This window comes from Lissotriton vulgaris, chromosome 2_1 (genome assembly GCF_964263255.1).
Source record: "Lissotriton vulgaris chromosome 2_1, aLisVul1.2, whole genome shotgun sequence".
Classification (NCBI taxonomy): domain Eukaryota; kingdom Metazoa; phylum Chordata; class Amphibia; order Caudata; family Salamandridae; genus Lissotriton; species Lissotriton vulgaris.
In genome coordinates, this window is record NC_141687.1 from 915,460,044 (window position 1) to 915,473,783 (window position 13,740).

A 13,740-nucleotide genomic window follows, 5' to 3' on the forward strand; every position below is an offset into this window, starting at 1 on the left:
ATTTTATATGGCAGGCAATGATATTCTATGGAAGGAAATTCAAGTTACTGGTAAGTACAGTTAAATTTACTTTTCAGGAATAGTAGTGAGTTAGATTGGGGAATTAATTCCTCTTCGATCCTGAGGTCCCCTGTGAGCCAACTAGCCCACCAGGTACCTCCAGTATGCGCCAGGCAGCTGTGCTGCAGAGAGGTGTTCAAAGGGCACGCCCCCTTTTTACAACACTCTGCAACACAGCTCTGTGGCGCTTACTGGAGATACATGTTGGACTAGTTGCCCACTAGGGGACCTCTGGATTTAACAGGAATACATTCCCCAACTTAAAACGCGCCTCAGGGCATGTTTGCACTCACATCACCTCAAGCCCTGCCCCCTACCTTCACCACTGTGCTAACGCGCCCAGTAGTCTTCTAAGTTGGGGGATTAAGTCCCCTTACATACTGGGGGTCCCTGGGGGCCAACTAGCCCACCGGGAACCTCCAGTATACGCCAAGAGGCTACGTTACAGAGAGGTGTAATGAGCCCACGCTCTTTTTACACCTCTCTGCAATGCAGCCCCTGGGTGCATTTGCAGAGGGGGAACTAATTCCCCTTGCATACTGGGGATCCCTGGGGGCCAACTAGCCCACCAGGAATCTCCAGTATGCGCTAGGGGACTGCATTGCAGAAAGGTATAATGAGGCAATGCCCCTTTTTACACCTCTCTGCAAGGCAGCCCCCGGGTGCGTTTACAGAGGGGGAACTAATTCCCCTTGCATACTGGGGGTCCATGGGGGCCAACTAGCCCACCAGGAACCTCCAGTATGTGCCAGGGGACTGCATTGCAGAGAGGTGTAAAGAGGCCATGCCCCTTTTTACACCTCTCCGCGTTTGCAGAGGGGGAACCAATTCCCCTTGGAACCTCCAGTATGCACCAGGGGGCTGCATTGCTTTGCCCCAGGGGGTGGCGGTCCCCGGGGTAGTGTGGGGGGGGGGGGGGTTGGGGCCCCCCACACACTTCTTTTTCACTATGCCCGGGGGGTAATTTGTAAAAAAGCAGACCAGGTTTTTTTTTTTTTTAAATGTTGGGGCCTTGGGGGTCCATGTGGGACCACCTGAGCAGGCCTAAGGGCCAGGGTGCTTCTACCCTGCCCCCTTTTTGAGTTCTCCACGTTTGTTTTTCTGCCTTCTTGTGCCTTGGTTTACCGAGCACAAGATGGCTGCCAACAAATTACTGGTTTGGAGTGTTGACAGACAGTTGACAGCCAATCAGCATGCAACTCCTGCACGGGAAAGTTACGCGTACCGTACGTGTACGGTACGCGTACCGTGCGTGCACGGTGCGCACTTATAGATATATATATATTCTTTTCTTTTGATTTTCTCAGGAACTACTGGAGGGATTTACCCCATTTAAGCAAAAGCGTGATCTGCGAATCAGACTCTACCATTTTGCCAAATGTCTTGTAATTCCGTTCAGCCGTTCGGGCTGTAGCCGTGTCTAATTGTCCTATGGAAAATAACATGGGGAAAACATGTTTTGGGACCCCCCCCTTTTTCTCAGCCCCCACTTGACGAATCCCCCGAAAACTTTCAGGGAAGGAGCGGAGCGGAGGGGGCCATCATCTTTGAAAAAATTTGCAAAGATTTATCAACCGGCATCAAAGATATTCCCAATAGAATGTTGCGGATTTCCTATGGAAACTAGGTCCTAACTATAACTTTCTACTGGCGACCGCAAGTATATATATATACAAGCAAACCCCTCCAAGAAAGAGCAGAGGCCTCAACGGGGGACAGCATGGAAGCACTTTATTTCCACAAATTCGGCGAATGCATTTCAGCTTGTTGCCTACCTCAGCTCCCAAGTGTCCAGGAGGCTTCCATCAACGCAATGATTGAGTCCCGTGACCAAGGCTCCGCCCCTGATGTTGTAGTCCCACCTATTGCAGTTCTTGGCGTGGTCACGAACTGCAACTCCCAGAATGCAGCACTCTGCTCCCAGGTAGGTGATGAATGGAATATCAAACCCTGTGGTCGGACGGAATGCAGGATTGCAAATGATGATGAAATCCCAGTAATCCTGCTTGCTGTAAGAACAATGCGCCTCCATGAGTCCCCACACTGCTTCAGCCCCGAAGCTCAGGTCCAATATATATATATATATATTAGACAGTTGAAGAAAGACACAGTAATTTTTTCAGTTTCAGTGCAAAAGCAAAGTATCTGTTTATGGTGTATTTGTCATTTTGCTTTCCTTTTGCATCATAATGTCTCTAAAACGTATCCCAGCAACATCTTTTAGTTTCTTCAGTAGGTTGAGTAATCACCTCCTCCTTTGTGCATTTGATACACATGATGAATTTAAAGAATTAAAACGGACAAGCCAAATGTTCATACTAGAATGGCTTCTAGCAATACCAATTTAGGTTTTGCAGTAAGTTTCTTCCGCTAAAAATGTGCAAGAGCATTTACATGGCGTTTTCGATGAGCCTTATAACTGTGTATGCACACGTCTTCAAATCCATGGCCAGCACACACCCGACCTGACATTCTTTCAGCTTGACATTCCCTTTCATATCTAACTTTTTTTATTTTTTGGACCACTAAGTTACATTCACTAGTCCTTCATCCACCCAACACTCAAGGCTCACTGAGATAATAAATAGCAGGAATATTGTAAATTATCCTTGCACAATATATTTATACCTGATCTAATTCCTGATGAGACAATGTGAGCCTCATTAGCAAACATGCTATTGCAGTACCTTTGGACATTTACCAGAAATGTAGAGTATATCCTGGGAGCACCTCTTATTTTAATAGAAGGCACAGAAGAGCAGATAGTGTAAATCGTTTGCATTTCATTTTTTAGGGAGCATTTCATATGAAAAATGGGTCTGTAGGTCAGCGAGAGAAGAGGAAAGCGTTGGTGTGCGAAAAGTGAAGGACAACAAGGATATTTATTTTATTGAAAGCAATTAGGGGTTTACTGTATGTTAGTCGAATACGTTTGGAAATGTCATGCTTTTTTTCGATAAGATTGAACACAAGTGTTGTAGTTTTTTCCGCTTCTGAATTGAGTTTTTTTATGTTTCCTACGTTGAACATTTATAAAGTTGATTTTATTATTACAGTAGTTCCGCAGATGTATTTTGCTCTATTTTAGAGGTCTCTTACTTTTAACTATCATCATCATCATCATCATCATCAATACATCTTTATTCAGCTGCCATGATAGATTACATAATAAAAACATTTCATACAATTAAAACAATCAAATTTATGTTAATAAATATTGTTTTAGGCAATATAAAATCATTTACCAACCATGGTCCGAAGCCGTACCGCGGTGGAAATATATTTATAAATCATAAAACAAATAAATTAATCTTTCAAGAGGAGCAAATATTGTAGCGCAGCCCTGCACTTTCTTATATTTAAAAATCTTAACGGTGGTTTTAAAAAGCGCATCCAGGAGCAGTATAGAATCCACAGAAAAACATAAAATTGAAAGCGCTCTGTGCTGTTCCTGAGCCACAAGGACAAGAATCCAGTTTTGCGTCACAATGTGCATCACTCGGATAGGAAACCAATAAATGGGCGATACCCATCCTGAATATTATGAGATAAAACTTCTTAGGGTTAGTAAAATAGAAATAGAGATAAGGTGCAGTACCTAAAGAACAAACCAGCAATGAATGTTCAACAACTCTTTTCTTGCTATATTCTAAACGATCTCTGACTTCATAGCTATGTGTCAAAAACATTCTTTTCAGTTTAACTCTTGGAATTTTGACTATATTACCGGGAGTGTCAATACAATCTGGGAGCCCCAGCTTCCCCAGTAACTCGTGAATATCCATAATCCAGGGAATTTTCTTGACACAATCCAGTTTCAAACAGTCAGTGATTATAGCACGATTTAGGACAGTCTCTTCTTTCACCCATATACTATGCCATAACAGAAGTGGTGATAACTGGAGACGAAAAGATAGTGGGGTTACACCTAATTCATCATGACAAATATTAACAGCAGTACTTTTGGGCACTGTTAACAACCGTTTCAGAAACATATTTTCAACTCTCTGTAAATCAGCAATGTTACAAAACCCCCAGACACCAGCGCCATACAAAGTGATGGTGTGCATGCGAGCCTTATATATATCTGTGATTACTTTTATAGGCCGGGAGCCTAGTTTTTTTGTGAACCTAAACATAGCCTCAATGTTATGATTAAAACATCCAATTCTTGCTTCAACTAAAAAGGACCTTGTGTTTTTTTGATTAACAAGAATGCCCAAGTCGGAAAAGGTGGGTACACAAAGTAATTTTTAATTATTAATAAAAACATGTTTTTGTGTTTATGGAAGGTTTGCCCACCACCATAACATGGGATTTAGCAACATTTGTTTTCAGTCCAAGATCACTCATAAAACCATTAAAACTAGTTAAAATCCTCTGCAGCCCCACTCCTGTTCTGGACATTAAAACACAATCATCGGCATATAGAAGTGCTGGAAGGGGTCTACAAGCTATCTGGGGTACATCCATCTTCCCCTTGACCAAATAACTCACCAGGTCATTGATGTAGAGGCAGAATAAACAAGGCGGCAACCCTAATGGACCCCACAATCCATTTTTATTGGGGCAGTGAGATTGTCGTTGACACCATACCTGCACTCTACCCATTACACTCTGGTGCATTGCTGCCAAGAAGTGGGCAATCAATGGTTCTATACCCAGAGAAACCATCTTCTCCCAGAGTCTCCCCCTATGCACCCAGTCGAAGGCAGACATCAGGTCCATGAACCCCAAATAATGGGTCCCTGGCCTGGCTACAGTGTACTTGGCGGTGACCAGGTGCAGGTCCAGACACTGTTCAAAAGTGCCAAGGCCACTCCTAAACCCATATTGAACATCTGAGAATTTCCCCGTCTCAGCTGCCCAAGTCTCTAGCCTCTCTAATAGTACACATCCCATGATTTTACATGTGCAATCATTCAATGATATGGGGCGGTAACATTTGGAATCCGACCTATTACCCTTTTTAAAGATAGGGACTGTTATCACTGTTCTGCAGGATTATGGGGAACCAGGGACCACATAACATCTCAGAAAATTGGTCAAGAGAGGCAACCAAAGGGGAGTATTGGCTAACAGATCTACTGGCAATCCATCAGTTTCAGAGGCCTTATTCTTGACTATCTGGGATAAGGCTCTATCCACCTCTTTCAATGACGGCGGTGCTAGAGAAATACCTCCAGATTTATAAGTAAGCCTCACATCAGAATTATTACAACTCCGGTACAGTCCAGAAAAATGGTCTACCCAATCCTCAGGCATAATTGTAACATCGATATTATCATTGTTAGAGCCATTAAAATAATCTTGATTCAGGACATGCCAAAAAAGTCTAGAATCTCTATTTTGACATGCCACGTGAAACTAACCCCAAGCTTCTTGCTTAAGCTCGGGCTTGCGTTTCACCAATGCATGTTTATAATTATGGCGTACGTTTTTATCTTCACAGTATCTCGGGGTTTTTCTTTTAAGGCTTTAATTAATTTACTGTGATGAAAGGTGCAATTACTGTTGAACCACCGTTTATTACTCTGTGGTCATACACCTTGCTTCCTGGTTAGTATCACATTCATGGTCTCAGTTATTGCCATAAATGATGTTGAAATGGACTCAAAGTTTAGATCCTCAGTTAGACAGTCTACAATTTCTCTTAAATTGACTTCTATGATCTGCTTAAGGACACAGTCAGGATTTATAGCCGAACATTTCCTGAGTAACCCCTAATTTCTAACAAAATTCAAACAGGATCATAGTTAACATCAGGTATGTTTACCAAATCTAGTGAAAGGGGATAAGGGTTACTTAGTCCATTTTTGTGTATATTACAAATAACAGAATGCAAACTAAAATAATCAGATAAGACAATAAAATGCCCTGACCTCTTTCTACGTATGTTGCCAAGTCAAGGCCCATGTCGTCTAGGAGATCAATAGTCATAAAGAGAGAATATTTTAACAAAAGGGAATTAAATATATTCCCACACGGGTTATGATCAAAGTGGTGACCACCATAACTGTCTCTTCAAATAAATGGCATGCAGAACAAGGGCATATCTTACAGTTCAGGTCACCTCCTCAAAGTAAAACAAAATCCATAGTTATCTCCTCAATATGCCTAGATAATGTGGATTCCAATTCTTGGACAATACAGATATCTAACATGTTAAAAGTATTACGGTAAAAATTTACAACAACCAGAGTCAGATTTTTTTATATAAAATTGTAATATTTTGAAAGTGCGGGGACTCCAAGCAAATTTTTCCCAATTTCCTATTTAAGATGGTTGAGACCAGGTTTAGAAGCCCTCCTTTATTATGTCCTCCTAGGGATACTCTTGCTGGTGTATGGATGGAGTAGAACCCATTGGAATGTGCAATGTCACGCATCCATGTCTTCTGAAAACAAATTATTTTATATTTTTCAATAAAGCTAACCCATTCCTCTATCTCATATTTATTCTGCAGCCCCACAATATTCCAATAGAGGCTTCCATGAGTTATCAGAGTGTTCTGGGTGATTTGCACGCTCTCAATGCAACTTGGAGACTGTGAGGCCATGTCAAGCTATGTGTCACTGGACGCACCCAAAGACTGTAAGGCCTGGGTTTTGGAATGCAACCCTGCGGTACTCCATGAGGTGAACCTCCAAAGATGATCTGCGGGGGTGGGCATGGAACTAAATGGGTACACAACTAGGGGAAAAGGACAATCTGTACAACATGGGGCCAGCAAGCTAGAACAGCGTTCACATTGGTCTGAATGCTGGGTCATATACAGGGTACCACCATCTCTCTCTGTTAAGTCCTTTATTTTCCACGAGGCAGGTAATCTTTCCACTATCTTAGTACAATCGGGTCTGCTTACCTGCTCTAAAGTACACCCCTCACAGCCCGCAGTCTGCCCTCCACCCGAATCTAAATGCTGGGGTGGGGAATCAGTCAGTCAATATCTTCTAGATTGTTAAGAGCTTCAAAATAGTTGTTAACTGGGACAGCATAATGATACCGAGCTGGCCCCTAGCCAAAATCCTCCTCCAAGAAGTGCAGCGAAAGTCTGGGGGTTGAAAAAAGAACTGTAAGGGGACAACACTTATCCCCCTGCTTCTGACCGGGGAATTTCCCACCCTATCTAAGATAGTGAGGACCAAGGCTGGGGATCTGAAGGACAGCACTACACAGTCACCAGGCAAAGCTTTATTAGAATTTCTGACCCACCTGATTCTCCGTGCCATCCTAAATTATGTGAAAAGATTCGAAGTTATTCCTGTTTCCCCACCTAAGAAATGGTGGGCTTTGTTTCGCAGAGTCGACCAATGCTCAGTTTCTCCATGTGGCAGTGGGGGCACATTCACCAACTCTACAGTGTATGGTGTTGCTTCTGATGGAAGGTGTAGTTCTTTTGGACCCTGTAAACTGCCCCAAGTACCCTTTTGGGTACCAGCATTAATTTGATTGTGGCCCACCTGGCCCAAAATATGACCCTCTCTGTCTAATATCGCCCTATTAGGGATGGGTCTTTCCCCAGAGAACTACCCTGTGTGGGATATGGGGCCTTTTGCGTGTTATCGTCAAAGGTGCAGCTCCTACATCCACAGGTGCAGATCTTACTGAGTTCCGAGATAATGTTACTTTTAACTAACTGAACTGGCAGTTTCAATTAGATGTTTCGATTGTTGCCAAAGATAGTTTGCAAAGTGACTTGGTACTCTGCATAATTTACTACTTTAAGGTTCCTTATAGTGAGTAAAAACTTCTCAGTTCTTATTGGATGATGTGGTCAATGTGGTTTATAATAAATATTTTACAAAATCACATGTAGCATTCAAAATATTTTGTATCTTTTGTCTATTTACTTACAAATAAAAACAAGGGTGGTTAACCTTATCTGTTGGCTCAGGCCTTTGAATGATTGAATCTATTACTGATTTTTGGAATATCTATATAGAGTTCTTTCTCTTTTGAACGTGGTGGGAATGACCTCTGTTCTAGAATGCCTAACTAAACCTAAGGAATGGTATTTGAGGAAGGTTTTTTTTGTTTTGTTATCATATCAAGCATTTCACATCTGTAAAACAATGCTTAAATTGTTTCATTGCATCCCAAAATAAGTCATATTTACAGTGTTTACATCTTTGCATATTAAGTTCAGCAATCGACTAAAAAAGACATCCACATTTGATTTCAATGGTGGAATAAGAAAATGGGAAAATAATGGTAAATTATCTGACAGATGTTTAGTTCGTAGGTCGATATATATGTGATCTTCTTCAGGCTTTCCTGTTCTATCACACTGTGTCATTTTTATGTTTGTAGTTAATGTTTCAAATATCTTTTGTCATAGCAGTTCACGCCTATATCATTTGTTACAAGTCTTATCTACATTTCATTCAAAGATATGTCGCTAAATCCATTTGTCGCAACATTTCCATTCATTGTTGTAAATTAAATGGTCACAATCATTAGTTGGCCTAAATGTAATAGTAAGCACATATTGTTAAATTTGTGCTTTAAAAAAATAAATCAAGTCGAAAATGTTGAGTTGCCTAATCTAAGGACTGTTGATGAGTGTGTAAGATGTTTATGAAACCATTGAGAAGAATTGAACAGTTTTAACACTATATTTCTTTTACAATTGAATATATATAACACATAAATATATACATTTACCAATGTTTGACCCAACTATTCTGATCTTCAACTTGGTGGCAAAGATGGCATTTTAATCAGTATAAGGCTATTAATACTTGTCTTGGTTCTGAAAACATTTGTAGATGACTGCTTTATGGTAAAGAAAATTGTAGGAAAGCATGTCATTTCAATTACACTTAAAGTTACATGTACATTGAAAACCCTTAAAGTTATGTAAATAGTTACCACTTGGATAGTTTGTCTGTTTTTCACTGGGTGGGGATATGTACTGTACACCTCATTCATCCAGTGCCTTTTAAAGAGGTACATTGTAAGACAATTTATGTCAGTCAAATTATACTGCAAATCACATATTTCAGTATGCATTGCAAGTTCTTTTCACATTATTGGTCAAAATAGGTTTTGACTAAAGATACTAAAGTGACATGACACGGACGTGGGTGCAAGTTATTGTCCCTTGGTTTGCCAGACCTATCAGCTGTTAAATCAGGTGGCTAACCAATCACAGGATGATCTTGGATATGTCTATGGAGAGTTGAAGCCAATCTCAGCAGACTCAGGAAGGACCATCTTCTACCCTTGTGCTGATCCCAATAAAAAACATAGCAGCAGGCTTGGGACATCCTCCTTGAGGAGTATCTGAAGAGAGTTGGACAGGTGGAAACAGCAGAGCTCCTGGAAAGGATGGATATAGCAGGTAATTTATATTCACACAACAGTTAAATCAATCAAAATGTTTGGTAGCGCCATTAAGCATTTGCATTTGCAGATCTATATACTGTAGATGATTAACCGTGCATTCCAACATCATCTTTAACTTTAATTTGCCCTGTCCTTTATATATAATTTTTGCAGTGAGTCCTAGTTTGTCCTTAAGTCAATGTTTTTAAAAAGAGACCCATAAAAAGTACAACCTGCAGACTCAAGTAGCACATTTTTCATAGTTGGCAGGGAATTTTACATTAGCAAAGAGCATAATATTTACTTTATCTGAATTGCACTAGTGCCTATGTTGTAGGACACATAATATACTGTCACCATGGTACAGAAAGATCAACATAGCTGAGTCACTGCATATCTTGGTAAATGGAGAACCCTTTGTGGCTCTGGATGGATTCTTATATATATTTAGCATGACTCCATAAGTCGAGATGAATTACACCCAGAAACACAACCTAGGTGTTCACACCTTTTTAACTAAGCTGTAAGACTTACTGGTTGTAAATATGTGTTGAACATCAAGTGTGATGGTCTTTCGTCTGGAATTACTATGCATGTTTCTCACCCTTGTTGCTTGGATAATTGTTTGCATTGCATTAACATGTTTTGATTCCTATATGACATTGACACTTTGGGGTGTGACAAACAAATATTCCAATTATGAAAATGTGATTTATTTTTATTACTATTCCTTTAACATTGATTTGAACACTAACCACAATATGCTTTACTTTTTTTCTAGAGTTCTTATCCTTGAGCAACTTGAATGGCGAGTCTAGTTGGGATGTCCTACTAAACCTTGAAGAAGTGCCTACTATGGATAAGGAACGGATACTGGAAGAATCCATGGTCCTGGAACCGATTGCGCATCATGAGACGAGACCACCAATGCGACCATATGCGGGAACTGAAATAAAGCAAAACATTTTAAGTGCCAACATTCTACTTAAACCTGCCCTTTGTACACAAAAACTGCAGTGCAGGCCAGTTGACCCTGCATTAATTTCCCCAGAAAAGCAATCAGCCTACAAAGAGGGTCCGAGAATTAGTGAACGGATGATTCATTTGGCACAGACTATTGACCAACTATCCAATCGGACGCTATTTCTGAATATTGAACTAATGCTATCCAACACCCATTCTATGTCCCATTGTCTTCTCCAGTTAGTAGAGCTCCTCAAGAAGCAAAAGAAAGCAATTAAACTTGACAAGCATCCAACCTTGGCCACTCTCTCTTCTCTGGATGCAAACTCATTGCAGATGCCATCAGCTGTGCCAGCCATGGCAGAATCAGCTTCTGTTAAAGGTGTGGCCAAAATCAGAGGAAGTCACTTCAGACTAACAGCAGGCCGTACTTCTCTAGATCCAGATCCAACAAGACAAAACAAGAGACTTAAAATATATGATTAGGACTTTGTTTTGTGGGTCATGTAGTAAAGCCCCATGGCATGTATGTAGAATAAATCAAAATTCTGTTTGTGAAGGAATAGTGTGACTAATTTAATTAAGGTTAATGGAATTTCTTGGTTTCATTCAGGAGGAGAATGTAAATTGAAAAACTGTTTGCAAAACTAATTAAAGATGCTATTGATCGAATATCATTGTGTCTGACTACATTTTTTCATAGTGGGTTTGAATTCATGGAGTACTGATGGTATTCCTAGTCAATTGTATTATATTTACCTTTTTAATTTTTTTATTCATTTTGGTAATGTCAGGAAATCATTCCTTGTTTTTGGGTACCAGTGCATGTGTTAGTAAGCCTACCTCAACACCAAGTTTACATTTGGTGCTGAGTGTCAAAGTTCATCCTTATTTTCTTAACATGCTGCTGGTTTCTGTATTTGTGTAACTCCTCTTTTCAGAAAGCTACATATTCACAATGCATGTTCATTGACATCATGTCTGTTTACTCCGCTAAGAATTTAAGAGACACATCTGACTGAGATCGGATTAGATCATTACTGACCTTCCAAATGTTTCTGTTTTTACATTCAGCAGTAGCCGATCGAGGAGGACATTGGCATTCCAATGATTTATACTTTTTTTATATTCATAGATTTTAGCCATGTTGCACCGCTGATTTGTGGGTGTGAAATCCTTTGCTGAACTCATTACTCTTAAGCCTTTGCCAGGAGGTATGCAACATGAAAGTGTGCATGTTTTTTCAACTTCACAACATCAACTCAGCTGTTTCATCAACTTGCTGTTTACCACAAAATCTGCCGCCCCACCCATCACCTCACTCAGCCAACACGAATGAAGGACTTAGTCTTCAGCTTGCTTAGCTATCTCAGTAGTTTCCACATTTGTCTCTGCTTACTGCATCCACCTCCTGTGAAGAAGTCTTAAACATTTTCAGCCACTCTTCATTTAATTTGTCCCGCTCTCTTTCCTCCTTCACATTTGGGCATGTAGTTAAGTTTCCCGCCGTATGAAATGGATCTCTCAATACATTCCTAGAGCTGGAACACAAATCTCTTTTGCGCTTTATCATCACTACATGGAGCAATGTATCTTCTTCAAAAAAGTACACATATGCTCTATCCCAAAACCTGCACATCATTCACACCACCCCCCCGCCCCCCCCTGATTATCAACCCCTGAACCCAACATGTTAATGCCCTACTTCCAAAACAATAAACTGGGACCAAACATTTTCCAAACAGCATTAAAACCTATCCTATGTGTAAATAAATCCTAGAAGCGATCCCAGTACACTGAAGATATGAGACTGAACTGTACGGCAATGGGATACTGTATAGAAAGGTTGTCTCAATTATTTTGTCTCACTTCTATCCTCCACAGTGCTTTGCTCACTGGTCTAACTAGCTACAATTGACCATTTCCATATGTAAAGGTATGTAACCTTGCCACCCATTGCACTCTACACACAGTTATGTTATGCTACGTACCGAATTGTGTTAGTACAGCATTTTCTGTTAAAAAGGCACCCAAATTCAACAATGTTTTTGAATATATCATTTTGGGGTCTAATGTTTTCCTAGTGATAGTCATCTAGATGAACACACGAGTGTGCATATAGATTCTCAGGTTAGTCTGACAGGTAATATCGAATTGGTTGTTATAGTAGTGTATACTTTAATTCGTTTGTATGCATTTTTAGGAAAAATAATGAATTAAGTATATTTAGTCGTATTTTAGCATTGTTTGGTTTCAAATGTAAAAGAAAATACCCCTCAAGAGGTGTTGTGCACACAATACATTAAAAAAATGCAATACATTTCATATAATAGGGATGCTATAATTCTGGAACCAATCACACCTGACGCAGTCAGCAATCCTAGGTATTGATGCGCCAGTAGTGCATATAATCTGTTTAGAGAGGTTGCCAATCAGACGTAGTTAGAAGCTAAACAAAAAGACGAAAAGCATGGTCATATATATTTTCGGTGAGTGCAATGTTGTTTGCTATATTCAAGTTTAGTAACACGTGCAGATTTACAAGAAAGTGGAGCATCTGTAAAGATGCGTCACTTTCCCTGCGCCACCTTGAGAAAACCTTGTGCCACTATGGATGCGCTGTATTTACAATACGGCGCTTCATGGCGCAAGGATTGACAGATGCATTAGAAATTCTGATGCATTTGTTGATGCAAAAGTCACGCATTGCTGGAGTCGTGTCGCAAGCACGACGCAACTCCAACAATGCAGGGTGAGGAATATCCTCATTGTGCTGCATCACTTCTTACGCCTGCTTCAAGCAGGTGTAAGAATTTGACTCAGTGGCGTCCTAGAAATGGAGCAGTGAAATCTTGTAGATTTCACTGCGTCACTTCTACGAGGCTTTTTTGCGTTGGAACGCCCACTCTGCATACATTATATCTATCGGAGGTATAATGTGACGCAGGGCTTTACAAAGTGACACATCTCCCTAGATGCGTCGCATTGTAAATGGGCCGCATTTTTACGCTGCTGCTGCGTCACAAAAAGTGACGCAGCGGCGGTGAAAAAATTATGCAAGGGGCTTGTAAATCTGCCCCACAGAATGCTGCTTGAGGCTGACAAGAGTCCTGCGTGATGGGGCTTTCTTATTTACCGGCTTCCGTAGCACGACTTTATGTGATAAAATACTCCAAGTGTACCTCTTTTGTTATGTTATTTTGTTAATTTAATTTAATATTGTGCACTACTCATACTAATGGGGGTTTCCTGGTGCAGCAGAAAATCACTATTACAGGGCCAGAATCAACAGAGTTAAAAAAGGAAGGGGTTTAGTGATTTCTTACATTTGGTGTATTCAGAGCATATACGAATATAAACAGTAGGTGGGGGCCAAGTAAGAGAAAG

General features: G+C 40.5%; 1 protein-coding gene and 1 long non-coding RNA gene across 2 annotated transcripts in view; one reads left to right on the forward strand and one right to left on the reverse strand.

Annotated features, from left to right (window-relative positions):
• The window catches only part of LOC147731409 (uncharacterized), a 50,210-nt gene extending 37,410 nt beyond the window's left edge, over positions 1–12,800 (reverse strand). The window contains exons 1-2 of the long non-coding RNA XR_015308439.1: positions 12,716–12,800; positions 9,209–9,384 (exon numbers count right to left, since the gene is read on the reverse strand). This is a non-coding gene — a long non-coding RNA (uncharacterized LOC147731409). The remainder of the gene's footprint in view (positions 1–9,208; positions 9,385–12,715) is intronic.
• The window catches only part of EPHA10 (EPH receptor A10), a 1,551,477-nt gene that overhangs the window by 346,395 nt on the left and 1,191,342 nt on the right, over positions 1–13,740 (forward strand). The gene's annotated exons all lie outside the window — the stretch shown is intronic.